The 20,059-nt window shown below is 42.3% G+C and overlaps 1 long non-coding RNA gene across 1 annotated transcript; it reads left to right on the forward strand.

Annotated features, from left to right (window-relative positions):
* Positions 1-144: 144 nt before the first annotated feature.
* LOC307056121 lies at positions 145-15,429 on the forward strand. Its single transcript, XR_013810998.1, has 4 exons — positions 145-272; positions 12,744-12,832; positions 14,622-14,659; positions 15,321-15,429. It is a non-coding gene; the product is annotated as an uncharacterized lncRNA (long non-coding RNA).
* The last annotated feature ends 4,630 nt before the right edge of the window (positions 15,430-20,059 follow it).

Below are 20,059 nucleotides of genomic sequence, written 5' to 3' on the forward strand. Positions count from 1 at the left end.
TCCGCACTGTACTGGACGGAGGCTGCCGAGGACCAAACTTCCCGAGCGGTCCAAGGCCCCGCCCCTTCCCAGACTCGGAAGTCCACCGGTGTCCAACGCCCTAGGCTCAGCGAGGCTCCGCCCAGAGTCTCACCACTGCTCCTCCGCGAACCCTGAGCGCGTTCAGAAACGCGTGAGCGCCAAGGGAACCACGACCCAGCTTGCTGGAGGGAAACTTGGGGACATCGGTGAAGACAGGAATAGGAAGGACCCGAGGAAAAGCAGTAAAGGAGGTAGAAGATATTGGCGCTGTTCTGGGAGAGAGTTTCGAGAAGGATGTGATAAGTTCAGTAGAGTATCGAGAAAGATCAAGAAAAACCCCAAATTGTGGTTGGATTTAGGAAGGAAGAGGTAATGGAGCTTCAAAAGAGAAATTTCGGGGGGGCTGGAAAGGAAAACGGACGCAGGAGGAGAATTGTCAGAACTGGGAGATAAGGCAGCCGAGTGAGGGTGGTGTGCCTTTGGCGGGGCAGGGCAGAGCATAACAGCGTTGGTGGCCGAGAGAGGAAAAAGTCAGGTAACAGAGTTTGAAGACAAAAAAAGGTAGATTGGTGGTTAAGGTCATCTGGAGAAGTAAGACGAAGAGATGCAATTTGTGGGCCTTGTTTGATTTCCTTGAATGAGTTACTTAGCAGCTGCTTTGCATCCCTGGTTTGAGCCAGTGGGCCTAAAAAGTCCTGGGAGCTGGCTATTGTAACTGTCAAGAGGTTGGGTGGGCAAGAAGGTGATTGTATTTATAGGAAGAGCCAAAGGTAGGAATGCTGTGATTCTACTGGGAGAAGAAAGGGAAAGACTGGAAGGAGCACTTATTTATTCAACAAACTTTTGTTGAGCATTGGCTACTTGCTAGATATTGTCGGGGAGGAAGAAATTCTCCTCTATTCTTCTAGCTTCCTCTGGCTGGTCTAAGAAGTAAACTGACACCAGACAGAATAATAGGAGAAAATCAACCAAAAGTTAATAGCATGTATACCTGGGAGAGAGCCAGGAGAACTGAGTGACTCGCCTTAATGGCCGAAGTCCTCACCCTAAATACCATCTTCGGCGATGGCAAAAGAGGATGTTGGGGGTTGTGGTTTGAGACTTCAAAGGGGAGAAGGGCAGTTCACATGGAGAAAGTAAATACTAGGTAAACAAATGTTTGCTGGCCCTTGCAGAGACTAGGAGACTCTGATTTCTAGGCTCTGCCGAGTTCCCGCCACCACACCTAGCCCATATTCTTTGCAGATATCTCTGGTGACACCTTATTTAGGGGAACGGGCCTTCTCTCTAAATCCTTTTAGGCAGTTAGGGGGAAGTCTTTGGGGCCTTAAAAATGGGCATCCTAAGTTGACCCTCCTGCCAAAGGGACACATTTCAGGATGGCACATTTTGCTCCCCTGCAATATTTTTCTAGGTCTGAGGATACTGCAGTAAACAAAATAGACAAAAGTATCAGCAGTCCTAAGGCTGTCATTCTTTTATTAGTAGGAGGAGAGCAAACATTAAAAATAGTAAGTAAATTAGACCGTATGTAAGAACTGATTAAGTGTTGTGAGGAATAATTTTTAAAAGGCAGGTTAAGGAAGTGAGGGTAGGTCTCCTTGAGAGGTGAGAAAGTAAGCATTCCATATTAGAGGGCATCCAGAGCCCTAAGACAGACGTGTGCTTGGGGAGAGTCAAAACCGCGGGGAGGCCAGTGTGGCTGGAGTCCAAAGAAGAGGTGAGGAAGCAGAAGTAGGCTACTTCAGAGAAATAAGGGGGAGCCACAGATGGTTTAGGACAGTGATTCTTCCTGTGTGGTCCCCAGACCTGCAGCCTCAGCATCACCTGGAACTTGTTAGAAATATGGATTCTAAGGCCTCACCCCAGACTTAACAGAATCAGAAACTGGGGATCAGGTCAAGCAATCTGTTTTAACAAGCCTGGGTGATTCTAACCACTATAAGAACTTTGTGGACAACTGTGACTCTGGCTTGTCAATGCCCTCCCACCAGAGACCATCAGGAACACACCCATACTTAAACAAGTTGGGTTGATTCCTCCTTCCCGTGAGGGAGCAGATACTGTGGAGAACCACTGGGACAGCTGACTAAGAGTGTGGAAAGAACCTATTATAGGATTTGGGCTCTGGGTGATTTGGGAGAGGGCTTAAGGAATCAAAGCTTTACTTTGGATTGGGTGCTGTCAGAAGGCAGGGACAATTCTATGATTGGGTATCTCAATATATATTATCTCTCAGATGGGTAAACTAGAGCAAGGTTAAGGCTGTAATTGGTAGAGAACCAGTAATTGCATTAGCAGAGAGAAGAGGATGTTTGGGTATTTCCTGGGTTGCACAGTGACCTTGCTTTTGTCTCTGCTTAGAAGAAATTATGACGAGGCCTTGTTTGGTCTCATTTTATCATGGTCTGAGTGACCCTGTCTGATGTCAGTGTTCTGAGATTGTTTATATCCAACAGGAGACAACAGGAGCCTGGCTGTGAGGGCCAGGTCAGCTTGTAGCAACACTGAGACCTAGCTAGGTCAGTCCAGTTCCCAGATGTCAGGAGCTGCTTTTTTCTTTCTTAGGCTTTTGCTCTGAGAGAGTGGAAGCCACTGGAGGGTTTTGAACAGAGGAGTGACACGATCTGACTGAGTTGAAAAAGAATAAGTCTGACAGATGAGTTGTGAAGAGACTTGGGGTGGCAGGGGGTGGGGAGTGGAGAGTGGAAGCCAGGAGACAAGGTAGGAGGTGAGACGGTTGAAGGATAAGAGGCTTGTTAAGAGCACCTCAGCCAGATCTAACACACCTCAGAAACTTTGAAACTTCCAGAGATTCTAAGATTTAACGGATCCTATCAGAAATCCATTAATCAAGGAAAAGCTATCAAGTTAGAAGTAAGGCCTGAACAAGGTTCTTCCATCTTTTATGAAAGAACCTTTTATGGAAGAGGCCTTCCATCCAAACCACCAATTCTCTTCTGGTTTAATAACTATGGCTGAATTATAGGCACTAGGAACACTCTACGCCTGTTTGTGTGTGTGTGTGTGCACGCATGTGCACACACACGCATGTGTGTAGCTATCAATTCCCATGTGGAAGGTACATTGCTAAGAGTTTTATACGCTTCATTGCAGTTAATCTTCACAAAACCCTAGATGGAATTATTATCAATTATTATCTCACTTTTACTGTTGAGCAAACTGAGGTTTAGTGAAGTATTTCCTATTTCCTTGTTTCTGAGATCCTGTTGAATAAGAGATGTATTACTGACAATGTTCTGGGGAGAAAAGGTTACAAAATTAAATATACATACCAGTTTTAACCCCACTTTTGGGAATTTGTCTTAGAGAAATAAAAGTACCCAGGATGTATGTATTATACAAAGATGTTAATTATATTAAAAGAGAAAAAAAGTCCCCAGGCTAAGAAATGGGAATAGTGTATATTCTGCCCCTTTGTTTATAGTTTGAGAAAAAACACAAGAATGGCTTTTCTTTGTCCTCTGCTTCTGATCTCTGTTTACACTCTTTGCTTTCATAGTTATGGGTCCTATCAGACACATTGTTTAGGGATAAAACCTTGGTATTCTGAATATCAGACAAATGTATCCTTATCAGTTACTTCTTTAAAAAAAGTTTTAATTGTAAAATACACATAATGTACAATTTACCATCTTTTTATATTTTTTTTCTTTTTTTTTTTTTTTTTGGCTGTGTTGGGTCTTTGTTCTGTGCGCGGGCTTTCTCTAGTTGCAGTGAGTGGTGCGCGGGCTTCTCATTGTGGCTTCTCTTGTTGCAGAGCACGGGCTCGAGAGCGCAGGCTCAGTAGTTGTGGCACACGGGCTTCGTTGCTCCACAGCATGTGGGAATCTTCCCGGGCCAGGGATTGAACCCGTGTCTCCTGCATTGGCAGGCAGATTCTTAACCACTGCGCCACCAGGGAAGCCCCAATTTACCATCTTAACCATTTTTAAGTATACAGTTCAGTGGTATTAATTACATTCGTAATGTTTTACAGCCATCACTACCGTCTGTCCCCATAACTCTTTTCATCTTGTAAAACAAACTCTGTACCCTTTAAACAATAACTTCCCATTCTTCCCTCCCTCCAGCCCCTGGCAAGCACCATTCTGCTTTCTGCCTTTGTGATTTTGACTACTCTAAGTATGTCACCAGTGGAGTAGAGAGTCCAGAAACAGACCCTCACATATATGGTCAATTATTTTTGACAAAAGTGCCAAGACCATTCAGTGGGAAAAGGACAGTCTTCTCCGCAAATGGTGTTGGGAAAACTGAATATCCATATGCAAAAATGCAGTTAGATCCTTATCTAATACCATATACAAATTTTAACTCAAAATGGATCAAAGACCTAAATGTAAGCCCTAAAACAATAAAACTCTGAGAAAAAAATGTAGGACAAAAGCGTTATGACATTGGATTTGGCAGTGATTTCTTGGATATGACACCAAAGACATAGGCAACAAAAGAAAAAAATAGACAGATTGGACCTCATGAAAATTTAGAAATTTTGTTCATCAGAAGACAGTATTGGGAATTCCCTGGCGGTCCAGTGGTTGGGACTCAGTGCTTTCACCGCCATGGCCCAGGTTCAATCCCTGATTGGAAAACTAAGGTCCCACAGGCTATGTGCAGCGCGGCCAAAAAAAAAAAAAAAAAACCAAAAAAACAAGACAGTATCATTTACTCTTTAGATGTGTGGAGCTTATATTGTTATTCATTGACTGACAACATATGCTGCATCTCAGGCCATCCTTCCACAAATGTCCTTTGACCTTGTGAAATGAAACTGCAATCTTTCTTTTCTTAAACTAGTTCTTTTTTCTAAGGATTTTATATCGCCTCTCAATTTTCATGCTCTGTCTGAACTGGCATACTTTTTTTTGGTCATTTTGCTGCTTCTCTGGTTAAGTAAAAAAATGGCAACGTGCAAGAGAAATGTGTCCAAGAAATTTTGTTTATGACAATCACAGCATTGTTTATGGTGATAAAAAGTTGGGGAAAAAATCTAAATGCATATTGTGCCTGTTACTAATTTATTACCTTTCAGTTCCAATTACACCATTTATTGCTTGCTCTGCTATTGTGGAGCTGGACCTTTTAAGCATTTCTCCCTTGCTAGTGGGCACAATATTAAGTTTTGTCAATAGAGGGCCTGGGGGTGATACTGCAGGAGGAAGAGACTTCCTCCTCCCAGTGTGCTTTTGTTCTTGGTCCTACCGTGTGGCTGCCAGTGGCATGAGTGGGGATACCCAGTAGTGCTCACCTCTGTCGAGTTTCAGTGGCCCTTCTGTACGGTGCTTTCCATTGAGTTTCAGTGGCGCTCCTGCTACTCAATGAGTTCTACCACCCCCAACAAGGTGGCTTCCCAGTACATTCTACTGGCGTATCCCCAGAGGGTAGATTCTCAGCAATGATCAGTAAGCTTGACAGACGCCCCCCATGGAGACTTCCCAGCAGATTCCACCAGCATTTCAGAGGGTGGCGCCCTACGTACCAGGTTCAGCCTACAGCAGCTCATTGGATTTCCCTACCATCCAGTTGGTCATGACCACCACTTGTCCAAGTTTTGGATCTCAACCCTGTAAGGGCAGAGACTCTTTCAAGTTTATTCCTTCCTTGGATGCTTTGCCTCAGTTCTAGTGGTGGTGGCTGCTCCCTATATATTGCTATTCCTGTGACACGTAGAGCTTTCTACCTCTTCCATTAATCTCCTGTTCCTAGTTAATAATTCTTTTTATCGAACTTTCTCTGTTCAAATTATTGTGTAGTTTCTATCTCCTGACTAGATCTTGACTGATATATCCATTATTAGGAGAAAGATGAGGAAATTCCCTGGCGGTCCAGTGGTTAGGACTCGGCGCCTTCACTGCTGGGGCCTGGGTTCAATCCCTGGTCGGGGAACTAAGATCCCACAAGCCATGCAGCTCGGCCAATAAAAGAGAGAGAGAGAAAGAAGAAATACACATGGAATATTATACAGGAATTAAAAAAATAAGTTAGACTTCTGCTTCTGTCTATGAAGAATCACTGCTACAGGAATTGTCTTCTCTCCATAAACAAATAGAAAATTGCATAAAATATATGAAATAATTATTTTCAGATCTTGCACAAGGGCCAGCACCAGACTGTGAACTTTGAAAGAAAGGAAACAAAAGAGATGAGCTTTAAAAGCCCCTGCCTACTGCCCAGAGGCAGTTTTCAGACTGCAGCACAGAGAGGGGTTACCCAAACAAAGCTGAATTGAAAAGAAAGATAGTGGCGTACAAAGGAGGCCAAAGTGCCAGGAATTTGCAGGATGGAGTACTGAAAAGAGGCAATTCCACAGAGAAAGAACTCTAGACATCTCCACAGGGACCCTTGTGAGTCTTTAGCTGAGTTCTGTCTGTGGACACATGGGGTAAAATTCCATGAGGCCGGGAAAAGAACCACCCAGAAACAGTAGGCCAAACATTTCTTGGAGCTCCCAGAAGGGCTGGGAGTTGTGGGAAATTCCACAGATCGGAAAGACCTAATACCATTGGCATCAGAGAGAGCGCTTAAAAGGGTCATAGCTCAGTAGTGGGGATGATTATCTCTAGCGTAAAGGCTGCTCCTGGCCCACCATAACAAAGCTTAAAACTTGCCTCAGAACACTCAAACTGATTGCAGGTAACTTAACTGCATCCCAGAAGAAAACCCAACACTATCAAAAAGAATACAACAGGGCTTCCCTGGTGGCGCAGTGGTTAAGAATCCACCTACCGGGCTTCCCTGGTGGCGCAGTGGTTGAGAGTCTGCCTGCCGATGCAGGGGACACGGGTTCGTGCCCCGGTCTGGGAAGATCCCACATGCCGCGGAGCAACTGGGCCCGTGAGCCAAAATTACTGAGCCTGCGCGTCTGGAGCCTGTGCTCCACAACAAAGAGAGGCCGCGACAGTGAGAGGTCCGCGCACCGCGATGAAGAGTGGCCCCCGCTAGCCACAACTAGAGAAAGCCCTCGCACAGAAACGAAGACCCAACATAGCCAAAAATAAATAAATAAAGCAAACTGTCAACAAGTAAAAATAAACACTATAAAAAAAAAAATAAGTATAAAAAAAAAAAAAATTAAGAATCCACCTACCAATGCAGGGGACACGGGTTTGAGCCCTGGTCCGGGAAGATCCCACATGCCGCGGAGCACCTAAGCCCGTGTGCCACAACTACTGAGCCTGCACTCTAGAGCCCGCGAACCACAGCTACTGAGCCCGCGTGCCACAACTACTGAAGCCCGCGTGCCTAGAGCCCATGCTCTGCAACAAGAGGAGCCACCACAATGAGAAGCCCACGCACTGCTACGAAGAGTAGGCCCCACTTGCCACAACTAGAGAAGGCCTGTGTGCAGCAACAAAGACCCAACGCTACCATAAATAAATAAATAAATAAATAAATTTTTTAAAAAAAGGAATACAACAAAATCCAGCCCTCAACACTGTAAAATTCACCATGTTGAACATCCAACCACAAGTTACCAGGCATTCAAAGAAACAGGAAAATATCACCCACAACAAAGAGAAAAATCAACCATTGAAACAGCCCCAGAAATGATAGAGGTGATAGATTTGCAGACAGCTTCCTTAAAATTGTTATTATCAATCTCATAAATATACTCAAGGATGTAAAGGAAAACATGAACACCATGTGGAGAAAAATGAAAGGTAGAATTAAAAAAAAAGAAATTGAACTTCTAGAGATGAAAAATACAAAATCAAATTAAAGATACACCGTATGGGATTACAGAAGTTTCGAAGATTAGGGGGAAAGATGAGTGAACTTGAAAAAGACAGCAGTGGAAACTATCCAGAACGAAACACAAAGAGAAGAAAAATGAACAGAGTACCAGCAAGCTGTGGGACAGAATCACACTGGTTGTTGGTCTAATACACAAGTAGTGGAGGTCACAGAAGGGGAAAGGCGGGGACAGAAAAAAATGTTTGAAGGAACAGTAGCCAAATATTTTTCCAATTTGATGAAAACGATAAGCCCACAGATTCAAGAAGTTCACCAAACCCCTGGTAGAAGAAACATGCAGAAAGTTACACAAAGCAACCTGAAAATAAAATTGCTGAAAATTAGTGATAGAGAAATTTTTAAACAGGCACTTTTCCTTTTTATTTTTTTTAACATCTTTATTGGAGTATAATTGCTTTACAATGTTGTGTTAGTTTCTGCTGATGCACTTTGTTATACATACATCCCCATATCCCCTCCCTCTTGGGTCTCTCTCCCACCCTCTCTGTCCCACCCCATAGGTGGTCACAAAGCACCAAGCTGATCTCCCCATGCAATGCAGCTGCTTCCCACTAGCTATGTGTTTTACATTTTGTAGTGTATATATGTCAGTGCTACTCTCTCACTTCATCCCAGCTTACCCTTCCCCCTCCCCGTGTCCTCAAGTCAATTCTCTATGTCTGTGTCTTTATTCCTGTCCTTACCCTAGGTTCATCAGAACTGTTTTTTTTTTCTTTTAGATTCCATATATATGCATTAGCATACAGTACTTGTTTTTCTCTTTCTGACTTACTTCACTCCGTATGACAGACTCTAGGTCCATCCACCTCATTACAAACAACTCAATTTCGTTTCTTTTTATGGCTGAGTAATATTCTATTGTATATATGTGCCACATCTTCTTTATCCGTTCATCTGTCGATGGACACTTAGGTTGCTTCCATGTCCTGGCTATTGTAAATAGTGCTGCAGTGAACATTGTGGTACATGACTCTTTTTGAATTATGGTTTTCTCAGGGTATATGCCCAGTAGTGGGATTGCTGGGTCATATGGTAGTTCTATTTTTAGTTTTTTAAGGAACCTCCATACTGTTCTCCATAGTGGCTGTATCAATTTACATTCCCACCAACAGTGCAAGAGGGTTCCCTTTTCTCCACACCCTCTCCAGCATTTATTCTTTGTAGATTTTTGATGATGGCCATTCTGACCGGTGTGAGGTGATACCTCATTGCAGTTTTGTTTTTTTTTTTTCCGGTACGTGGGCCTCTCATTGCTGTGGCCTCTCCCGTTGCGGAGCACAGGCTCCGGACGCACAGGCTCAGCAGCCATGGCTCACGGGCCCAGCTGCTCCGCGGCATGTGGGATCTTCCCGGATGGGGGCACGAATCCGTGTCCCCTGCATCGGCAGGCGGACTCTCAACCACTGCGCCACCAGGGAAGCCCCTCACTGCAGTTTTGATTTGCATTTCTCTAATGATCAGTGATGTTGAGCATCCTTTCATGTGTTTGTTGGCAATCTGTGTATCTTCTTTGGAGAAATGTCTATTTTGGTCTTCTGCCCATTTTTGGATTGGGTTGTTTGTTTTTTTGATATTGAGCTGCATGAGCTGCTTGTAAATTTTGGAGATTAATCCTTTGTCAGTTGCTTCATTTGCAAATATTTTCTCCCATTCTGAGGGTTGTCTTTTCATCTTGTTTATGGTTTCCTTTGCTGTGCAAAAGCTTTGAAGTTTCATTAGGTCCCATTTGTTTGTGTTTTTATTTCCCTTTCTCTAGGAGGTGGGTCAAAAAGGATCTTGCTGTGATTTATGTCATAGAGTGTTCTGCCTATGTTTTCCTCTAAGAGTTTGATAGTTTCTGGCCTTACATTTAGGTCTTTAATCCACTTTGAGTTTATTTTTGTATATAGTGTAGGAAGTGTTCTAATTTCATTCTTTTACATGTAGCTGTCCAGTTTTCCCAGCACCACTTATTGAATAGGCTGTCTTTTCTCCATTGTATATTCTTCCCTCCTTTATCAAAGATAGGGTGACCATATGTGTGTGGGTTTATCTCTGGGCTTTCTATCCTGTTCCACTGATCTATATTTCTGTTTTTGTTCCAGTACCATACTCTCTTGATTACTGTAGCTTTGTAGTATAATCTGAAGCCAGGGAGCCTGATTCCTCCAGCTCCGTTTTTCTTTCTCAAGATTGCTTTGGCTATTCGGGGTCTTTTGTAAACAGACACTTTTCATATGATCCAGCAATCCTCCTCCTGGGATTTACCCTAAAAAATTAAACTTATATTCCCTTAAAAAGCTGTACACAAATATTTATAACATCTCTATTCAAAAAACAAAATCTCTATTCAAAATAGCCCCAAACTAGAAACAACCCTAATGCTCTTTGACAGGTAAGTTGATAAACCGATACATCCATACAATGGAATAATATTCCATAAAAAAGAACTAACTCTCGTACAACATGAATGAATCTCAAAAGCCTTAATGCTAAGTGAAAGAAGCCAGTGGAAGAAGGTTATGATTCCATTTATATGAAGGTCTAGAAAATGCAAAGCAGATCAGTGGTTTCCAGGGGCCAAGGGATTTAGGGGGAAGGGATTGACTGCAAAGGCGCACGGGGAGCTTTTTGAGATGATCACAATTTTTTCTACCCTGATTGTGGTGGTAGTTACAAGATTGACACATTTTAAAAAACATATCAACTGTACAGTAAAAATGAGTGTGCTTTATCATATGTGATTTATACCTCAATAAAGCTTATTATTAGAAACAAAAAAGGAATGTGTTTAGATTTTTTATCAGTTAACCCAGGGGGATGTCCATGATGTATTGTTATAGGAGAAAAGCAAGTTACATAGTAGCATATGTAGTGTGATCACCTTAAATAAAACAACACTGAAAAAACCCCTCTGTATCCCTCTATATGTGTAGTGATATTTGCAAGCTTGTAGAGAAGTCTTTGGCAGAAGAACACACACTAAGCTGGTAACACTGGTTACATCATGTGGCTACGAAAGAGGGGGAGAGTATTACGTTTTTCTTTATACATCTTTGGATAGTTTCATGTTTTACAATGATTTATCATGAAAGTAAAGGGAATATGAAAATAATAGGGAGATGTGTATGTAGGAGGAGCTTTGGTGGAGGGAGAGGTCCACTGTACCAGTGCAGGGAGGTCAAAGGGATCAAGATGAGGTCATTAAATGTGACAAAAAGGAGATCTTTGGTAACCTCTGAGAGAGCATCTAAGTAGTGAGGTGGGGGCAGAAGTCAGGACATGATGCATGGAAGAAAAGTGTGGACTGGAAAGAAAGGTTTTGGGTATGGACCACTTGTTTAGGAAGTTTGGTCGTAAAAGGCAGTTAAGAAACAGGACAGTTAAGAAGGGAGCCACAGCAACAGTTGGAGGTTTTTGTGAGTAGAGGACAAGGATACTTGTGGCTTCTTGAAGGCCAAGAAAAGAGAACCAGGACTTCCCTGGTGGCTCAGTGGTTAAGAATCCACCTGCCAATGCAGCGGACATGGGTTCGAGCCCTGGTCTGGGAAGATCCCACATGCCGTGGAGCAACTAAGCCCGTGAGCCACAACTACTGAGCCTGCGCTCTAGAGCCCGCAAGCCACAACTACTGAAGTCCGCATGCCTAGAACCCGTGCTCCGCAACAAGAGAAGCCACTGCAATGAGAAGCTTGCGCACCGCAACAAAGAGTAACCCCTGCTCGCTGCAACTAGAGAAAGCCTGAGCACAGCAATGAAGACCCAACACAGCCAAAATTATAATAATAATAAATAAATAAATTTATTAAAAATAATAAAAAGAAAAGAAAAGAGAACCAGTGGACAGGAGCTGACCAAAGGAATTGAAGAATGGTATAAAATGGTGATGAGAGAGCCCTTGAGATGGGAGGGGAGGGATTGCAAGGACAGAAATAAAAAGTTCTCACTTCCCTAGAATTCAGTTTTGTTTCATTCACAGCTGTCACAGACCTAGGAACACACCTTTCCCAATCCCTGTCTCTAGTCTAAAGAGCCCAACTTCCTAACAGGCAACTGGGTCCTGATCTGGAGCATCACCTGTGTGACCTAGTGCAGGTCACTCAGGCTCTGTAAACCTCAGCTTTCTCATTAGTAAAATGGGATAAATAATAGTACCTACCTCATATTGTTGTTGTGAGATAACGCATTCAAAGAGCTTAGTTTGCTGCTCAACTGCAGGTCTGGGGGCAGTCTCTCTGACCTGTTGTGGCCTGGGCCATATAATCAGTGATGTCACAACACCCTACTAGACTCCAGCTTCTCTACTAGGGAGTTGCAGATCTTTTGGAGCTAAGGACTGGAACTGACATGCGAGACCTCTACCAACTGAGGGTTTCATGAGCATACTCCTTTGTCAAGATCTTGGTGAATAGTCTTTTGCTGTGCAATCGTGTCTTAGAAATTGTTTTACTTATTATCATGATCGTGCTTGGCTGGATGCTTTTTGTTGGATTTGCATGTTACATGGGCACATTTCCAGAGTTCGTGGTAAGTAGTGACCTTGCCTAATTAAGTGACCTTAATCCCTCGTAGTCAGTCCTGGCTCTGGCTAACCCTCCCAGCTGGGGTTTCTGACCAAACAGGAAAGATAGTTGGGGTCTCACCACTAATAAGAGGTCAGGATGTGGTGGGAACAAAGTTAGTTTCCCAGGCTACTTCCCATCCCATTGGGACATCTTTAAGCCTTTCCCCCTCCACTTGGGTACTTAACATCACTTATTTCAAAGCACTATGGAATTTATAAGGGGTCTGGTGGAGACAGTGCCTGACTTCTGGATTTCAGGACAAGTGGATCAGTGGTTGCTGGGAGGAAAGGGAATGTGGACATTGGTGGGACCTTTTCAGCAGCCCTTCCAGTCACATACAGAGGCAGTCACCTACTGTGCCGAGTAGGGCCAGCTCTGCCTTTGAGTTTCTTTCTTCCTCAGCCTCCAACTCTGAAGTGGAAAGAGAGGTAGGCTGTTCAGGAGAGCAAGACACACCTGAGGAGCAGGACCTTGGATGAAGATCTGCAGCTGTGAGTGTATGTGACGGTCTGTTGGGCTGGATTCTTCCCTTTCAAGAGAACTCGGTGGCACCCTGAAATCTCAATGGAAAGTTTACATTCCTCTGGAAAATAAAATAGACTGAGGAAGGGGAAAGAATTTGGGGAGTACTGCTGAGGACAGCAAGCCCTGGTTCAAAGATTTGTCAATAACCATACCTCATGGGTATTCTTTTCAAAGACTGTTCCATCTATTTTGTCCATGCAAACTCTGTAATAAATTAGACCAGCATTTTTAATGCCCTCTTTGGCAGACTCTGAAATTGGAGTTAGTGTAAATTCGAGTTCGAGTCCTAGCCTTGCAACTTCCTAGCCATGTGACCTTGAGAAAGTTCAATCTCTCTGAACCTCAAGTTTCTTCATCTGTATGATGGAGATGTTCCAGTATCTTTCTGTTTTTGTGAGGATTACATTTGGGAATTCATGTAAAGCATTTATTGCAAAGCTTGACAATTAGCATTTAGTAAATGCTAACTTAACAACTAGCCAAAATAATGAACCAGTCAACAAAGAGTTACTGGTGACTTACCTAGGGCCACACAAACCAACCCATTTGTGAAGCTGGGGTGCAAGCATAGATCTCAGGACTTAATACCTCTCCCACTCATTCCACTAGACCAGCCTGCCGATAGGGAACATTAGTAGCCGTGTCCTTTTAGCAAACCATTTCCTGGGTTTCTCAAATCTCACCCCGTGTCATTCAGACCAGTTTTTTCAAAGATGTTCCCATTGTTAAACTTAACTCTAAGAGTCTTAGTAATATTTAGTAATATGCCGATTACAGGAGCGGGTTTTCTGGGAAACTCCTCCAGAAGGCATGGGTATCTATCAAGTCCCAGACCCAGGTATACTAGGAGCAAGGCATGATGGTGGTTCTTTTGTTTGTGTGTTTTCTCAATCTGCCCCAGAATTTCTATGAGAGTATTGGCCCAACAGTCAGACCTGTGTGGGGTGGGTGGGGATGCAGATGGAGGCACTGGGCACTTGTTCAGCTTGAGCCACTGCCACAGTGTGATCCTGACCAAACCACTGAAACTATTCTGTGCCTCAGTTTCTCCAGCTATGAAATGGGCATAATAGCCCATCTTCCTTCTCTTCCCTTCTCAGGCAAGTTGATAGGCTTCCCCTGCATGATGAGGGTTTAACTGTGCCATTTTGCAAAGTGCAAGATTTTTCTTCTTTGAATAGCCTAACAGTAATATTTAAGTAATTGCTTATAGCGTACGTAGCCAGTCACTCCTCCCAGTTAATCCAGGGTGTGTTTTATTTGGCTTTGTTCACAGCAATGGTTTTTTTTTGCATCTGATTGCATAAAGCAAGTAGTCAAAATTTTGGCAGGTGATGAGTTAATAAAGATAAGATATCAGCTAGATCCTAACCACACAGAGTCACTAAAGAATGGGGCCTTCCTGCTAAGGGCTCTTTAGACTCTACACACCTGACATCCTGGCCAACCGTCCCATAGCTACTCACTCTGATCCCCAAGGTCACAGGAGCGGATGTCACAATTGGTGTCTGAGCTCTGACCACCAAGTAGCCATGGCGAGCCACTTCAGGTCAGACTAGACCACGAAGCTCCTCAGCCTGGAGCTATCATGCTGGACCATCCATCATCTGGTCATAAATGAAGACAGCCCAGTTTCCAGGACTCAAGGAATAGAACACCACACCTTTTAGAACCGGCTGTTTCCCCCTGCACACACCACCAGCTAAGCAAGAAGCCCCACAATGATCGTTGTCTTATGGATGCTTCTCATTGCAGGAACAATGTGGAAGGGATATAAGTATCCCCCAGGAGGGGTAAGTGTGCCTTCAACTGTGTTCTCTCTTCCTACTTTGAAATGTATTCCCCGGGATAAATGATCTAAGCATCAAAATCCAACTTGAGAAACAAATACTCTCTTCTTTATTAAAAAAGTTACTGTAGCATACCTACTTCTATTGTTACTCGCTATCTACTTAGAGTTGAGAGAGTTCCCTCTTTCATGTGATCTTTTATACATCTTTTCCTAAGAGTCTTTACTTTTTTAAAGTTCTTCAGTGTCTTTCAAAAAAACTGGAGGTATAAAGATATTTCAGGCCCAGACTCAAAGCTGTCTGACAGTGCTGACCTAGTCTCATGCTCATGGGACACTTTATATGTTCAGCCTTCTATACCACTTAGCCCACACCAGCAACCCACACTTAACTCTCCCTCATCAGGTAAACACTGGTCTGTAAAACGGTTCTGGTGGCAGATGTCTCTTTCCTTTCTCCTCCTGTTAGACCTTGGATATTCATCTTTTCTTTGCCTCTTGTCAGCTCCCACACTGCTAAGCCCCTGTGGCAACTGGGATCAGAGGCATTAGGTGAGAGAGAATTGGACACAGCTACCCCTGCCTGCCCTTGAGGGCAGCTATCTCAGCCCCACACCCTAGCAAGCACTAGGCAAGACCCACCTGACATACTTTTTTCCCCCCAGACCCAGGTGGAAATAAGCAAAGATGATCCTGGCGAAGTAATGCAGCTCTGAAGCTTTCCTGACCAGCTGTACTGTTCCTGTTGGTTTCACATAAAGTAATTGCATACCATTTTGTCACATTTTATGTAACAAGTTACCACACTTTTAAAGATGAAGACTTGGTATTCTGTTAGCTCAAAACAGGGAGATGGGGCTTCCCTGGTGGCGCAGTGGTTGAGCATCCGTCTGCCGATGCAGGGGACACGGGTTCGTGCCCCAGTCCGGGGAGATCCCACATGCCGCGGAGCGGCTGGGCCCCGTGAGCCATGGCCGCTGAGCCTGCGCGTCCGGATCCTGTGCTCCGCAGCGGGAGAGGCCACAGCAGTGAGAGGCCCGTGTACCACACACATACAAAAAAAAACCAACAAAAAAAAAAACCAGGGAGATGGAGGGTCGGGAGGTAGTTGGGTGGATGGGAGTGATTGGGTCCCCTCTGCTTCATAGTCTGTAAGAGTGGCATTAAGACTAAGATACCTACTTCAATTTGTCCCCTATTCTGTACCCTTGAACATAGAAATCCTCTAGAGCTCTTTAGACCTATTTCCCACATAATACCTTTCTCCTGGGTCCAAGGTCCAGGGTCCAGGCAGGGGTGAAAAATGTAAATGTTACAGAAAGGGTTAGATTGCAGCAACTTTAAGCCTATTCTCTGGGCGTATTTCTCTGTGGCCTTTTCACAGCTATCATTAAGCCCAAAGCTTACACCATGTGGGGAAAGGGCATTTTCATATTGGGTGCTAGATACTAAACTATACAGTATTTTAATCCTTATAGTAACCTCAGCCTCATTTTACAAAATGGCAAAAATGAAGTCGAGAGGCTTAAGTACCTTACCAACCCACACAGTTCTCTGTAGCAGAGTCAAAATTAAGGTCCAGGTCTTCTCTTTGGTATGCTTTTACATGCCAAGGAAAGGAGCCAAGCAAGAGGCTGGGTTATCCAAGATCTTGACTACCTCTTGGTTCAAAAGTCTTCCTCACCTGAATAAATGAGAAGTTGCCTTTTCTTTTAGCAGTGACTGCTGCTGATCCAGGCAGCATGTGTAGAAACAAAAGCTAACTTCCCAGTCCTCAGTATGATGCAGTTTGAGTTCATGAGACCAAGAATGAGAACGTAAGTATAAGAACCATGCAATTAATCTGGGTGTCTGAGCCCTAGGATATTCCTAATAAGCCCTCTAAAAGTGGTTTGAGCTTTCTGACCCTAAAAGAAAGAAAACCTAACAGGAGCAAATACTTTTAAAATAAATTATATGGAACTGCTCCCATTCTGTGGTTGCTTTGGGATGACCAATGGTTTCATTGTTCAAAAGTACACACTTACCAACAAAGTAGATCTTTGGTTACACAGACAGCATATTGTTGATGACTATTTGGTATTTGTTTGCTAAAGTATTTTTAAGTGCCTCTATGCACTGTATGGATTACTTTAATAGAAAAAGTGAATTCAAAATTCATAAGCAAAAATTTATAATTTCTAAATCTAGGATACTAGCATCTTTTATGATACTTGTATGACCTAGACTCAACACATTCCATTGAGTTAAGTGCCTACATTCTCTGGCTGCGTGGCTGTGCCCTCTTGCCTCTTATATTCCTAAGGACTCATCTTCCCAGCTATCTCAGGCTCTTTGTATTACAGGGGATTAGAACCACTCAATTTCTTGAAAAGAGGAACTATATACCCAGTTCTTCTTCTTCCCTTGTTCCCTGACTACACCTCCAAACAGTTCTCCTAACTTGGGTGTCTGATACCAGAATAGTTCTCTAAGCTGGTGGTGCAAGAGGGGAGAGGTGTCAGTGGCAGGGGCTGAGCAGAAGGGAATGTGTAAGGGAGAAGGAACAGAGGTGTGTGTAAGGAGGTAAACCCCATCTCTGAAGTCTGATGAGTCTACTGGGGTTTCTAGCTGGAATAATGTTCAGGGTGATGAAATAAGGAATATGAGTTTTAGTAAATAAATGCAAACCAGTGAAAATATCAATAAAATATTTTTAATGCCTACAGTATCTTTTATACATAAATTGCAAAACTTTTATCTGTATATGCAAAAGTAGATTCTCTTGCAGGTCAACAGCACCAGAAAACAAGCTATGCTATGTAAATGTTTCTTTAAACTTGATTTGTCCATTATGTAAAAGACATGGATTTAATAACTCCAAAGACATCTATATTCCACTCTTAATCATACACTAAACACCTGAATATTTATTTCATCACATCCACGCACAAAATAAATAGTAGTCTAATATATTCAGCACATTGAAAATAAAACAACCAGTCTCTCTTCATATATTTATTCTCTTTCCAAACATGTTTTGGTCTCCTGCTATATCTCAGAAATGTACTAACAGCTGCTTTTAAGTTATAAAATACAAAACAGTATTTCTTGGAAAAGATCTTGGGGATTACATTAAAAAATGAAATTTCGAGTTCCCATAGACTTTCTTGTTAACAGTCTTTGAACCTTCTCACGGCACACATGTAAGGCTGCCTGTGACATGTGGTACCCTGGCCTCCAAATGGACATAACTGCATTTACAGTTTAGAGAAAATACAAAGACAAGTTCTGAAAGTAGCCTTTAAAGAAAGTCCCTCCTGCTTTGACATAGCAATACCTAAAGCAAGTGGGACTGTGCAATCAGAGCTATATGAGTTTTATGAAAACTACTTTCCCTTCACATCGTGTTTGAGAATGCTGCATCCATGATCATGTAACATTATTACAATACTGAAATAACATTACTACATTCATGACTTAACATTATCCAATAAAAGGCACATCTTCAAATATTAATAAAATCTGAAAATCAGAACAGTAGAGGACACATTAAAAATCAAGCACTTAATTTGTAAACTTGATAAAATAACAGCCTATTCCAGTTTCTTCAAAGGTTTGTGAGCTTTTTGTAAGAGTGGTCAGGAGATGCAGAACAAAATGGAAGACAGGATTTGGAAACAAGGCCAAGATTAAAAGATTCAGAACCTTTTTTTTTTTTTTTTAATGAGCTACAGGAGTGCCCTTTTATAATGCTGATGCTGAAGAAAACTGAAATCAACATCTGTATTATAGAAGAAGAAATGCACCCAGAAGTGATGACACATAGGACACAACCTGACTTTTTCTACCAAGTTCTGCAACTTTTAGCTAGCACAATGGTGCCTTTCTGTACAAATAACTGCACAATATCATTGAGTAAAGTGCTAGTAAGCTTTAAGCCACCAGAAATCTTTCAGCTATGACAAGCACTTGATTGTAACTACAGATTTCAATGAGTCTGAATAGAGAAAAAAATATATTCAAGCAAACTTTTGAAGGGGAAAAAAAAATCACATAAGTGACAGCAAAGGAAATAATGTTCCAAACCTGTTTTATTACATGGAATATCACACTACCCTTGAATCAATTTCACTGAAGGTATTTGAGATTGGTGAGAGGCAGTCAATAGGCTTTTCTGCCACCAGTGTTTAACAGTTCTATGTGATCATTAGAAGGGTGTTATTCCTAGTGATGAAGACACCTTTCATAGGATTCAACTTCAAAATTAAGTTCTTGCATTTTTAAAGTTTGAAACTCAATTCAAGATGAGTCAAAAGTCTTAAAAGGACTGGTATTCCCATTAAGGATGGGTCATCCCATTAAGGAAGGCTAATAGTGATAATCTGTAACACCCAAACTTGAGAAGAAAGAAAGCTTTACGGATAAAAAAGAATATACAAAAACAACTTTTAGACCTGTTGAAGAGTAAGGATTCTTGTAGGATAACCTCACCTACTTCCTAATCCCCACCAGTCAATGGCTTAAATAGCCACAATGTTTATTACAGAATTGTTCTACAAGCTTATGTCGCACTGTCCCCAACCCTCAGAGTCAAGGACAAATGCTCTCTGGCATCATCATACCTCATTTTCTGTTGCTGACTTTCTTTGAGACTTGGCTTCTTTCCAGCCAGAACCTAGGTCAGCCCGATTGGAAGTGCTTGGACTTGAGGCTTAAGAGATATAACAAGTCTATAGATATGACTTGAAGAAAAGGTGAGAATGAAGAAGTTCCACAGCCTAGTAAATACCAGTAACAGGGAACATCCTTTCCACCTGGGAAAAAAATCTCTTCACAGTGCATAGTTTGAAATAAAAGTGCAATATGGGCAAAGAGAGAAGGTGGTGGTCTTGATACACATGAATTTAGTTTTTGGTTTTTTACCGTTAATCACTAAAGAATTTAAGATAAAAATACAGAGTCATTAACATGAAAAGGTCCAGGGCACCTTGGATTCCAAAATATCTCTCTAATGGGGGAGCGGAATGGGGAGGAGGGGAGCCTCACATGTCACTTCCTTATTTTTTAAACTATTATTACTCTTCCAAATCTAATGTTTGAATAAAATAAGTATTTTTTCTTCAATATAAAAATGAAATTTTTAGGTAAAAATCAAACAGCACAGTGACCTTGTCTATTTTACACTAAAGCCAACATAACAGTAAATCTGAAAGTAAACCTTGGAAAAGAATAGTCTTATATAAAATGGCATAACTTGTATTTTAACTTGGAAAAATTTCTGTTAATTGCCTAATCACCTAAATTAGTGAATAAGAATGCTCAGCATCCAATCCATGAATAATGCAGAATACAATTTATTCTACTTTTTACTTCAAAGTCACAGAAATGACATCCATATAATTATAACAGCTACTCTACATTT

The sequence above is a fragment of the Hyperoodon ampullatus genome (genome assembly GCF_949752795.1).
Source record: "Hyperoodon ampullatus genome assembly, chromosome: 7".
NCBI lineage: Eukaryota > Metazoa > Chordata > Mammalia > Artiodactyla > Ziphiidae > Hyperoodon > Hyperoodon ampullatus.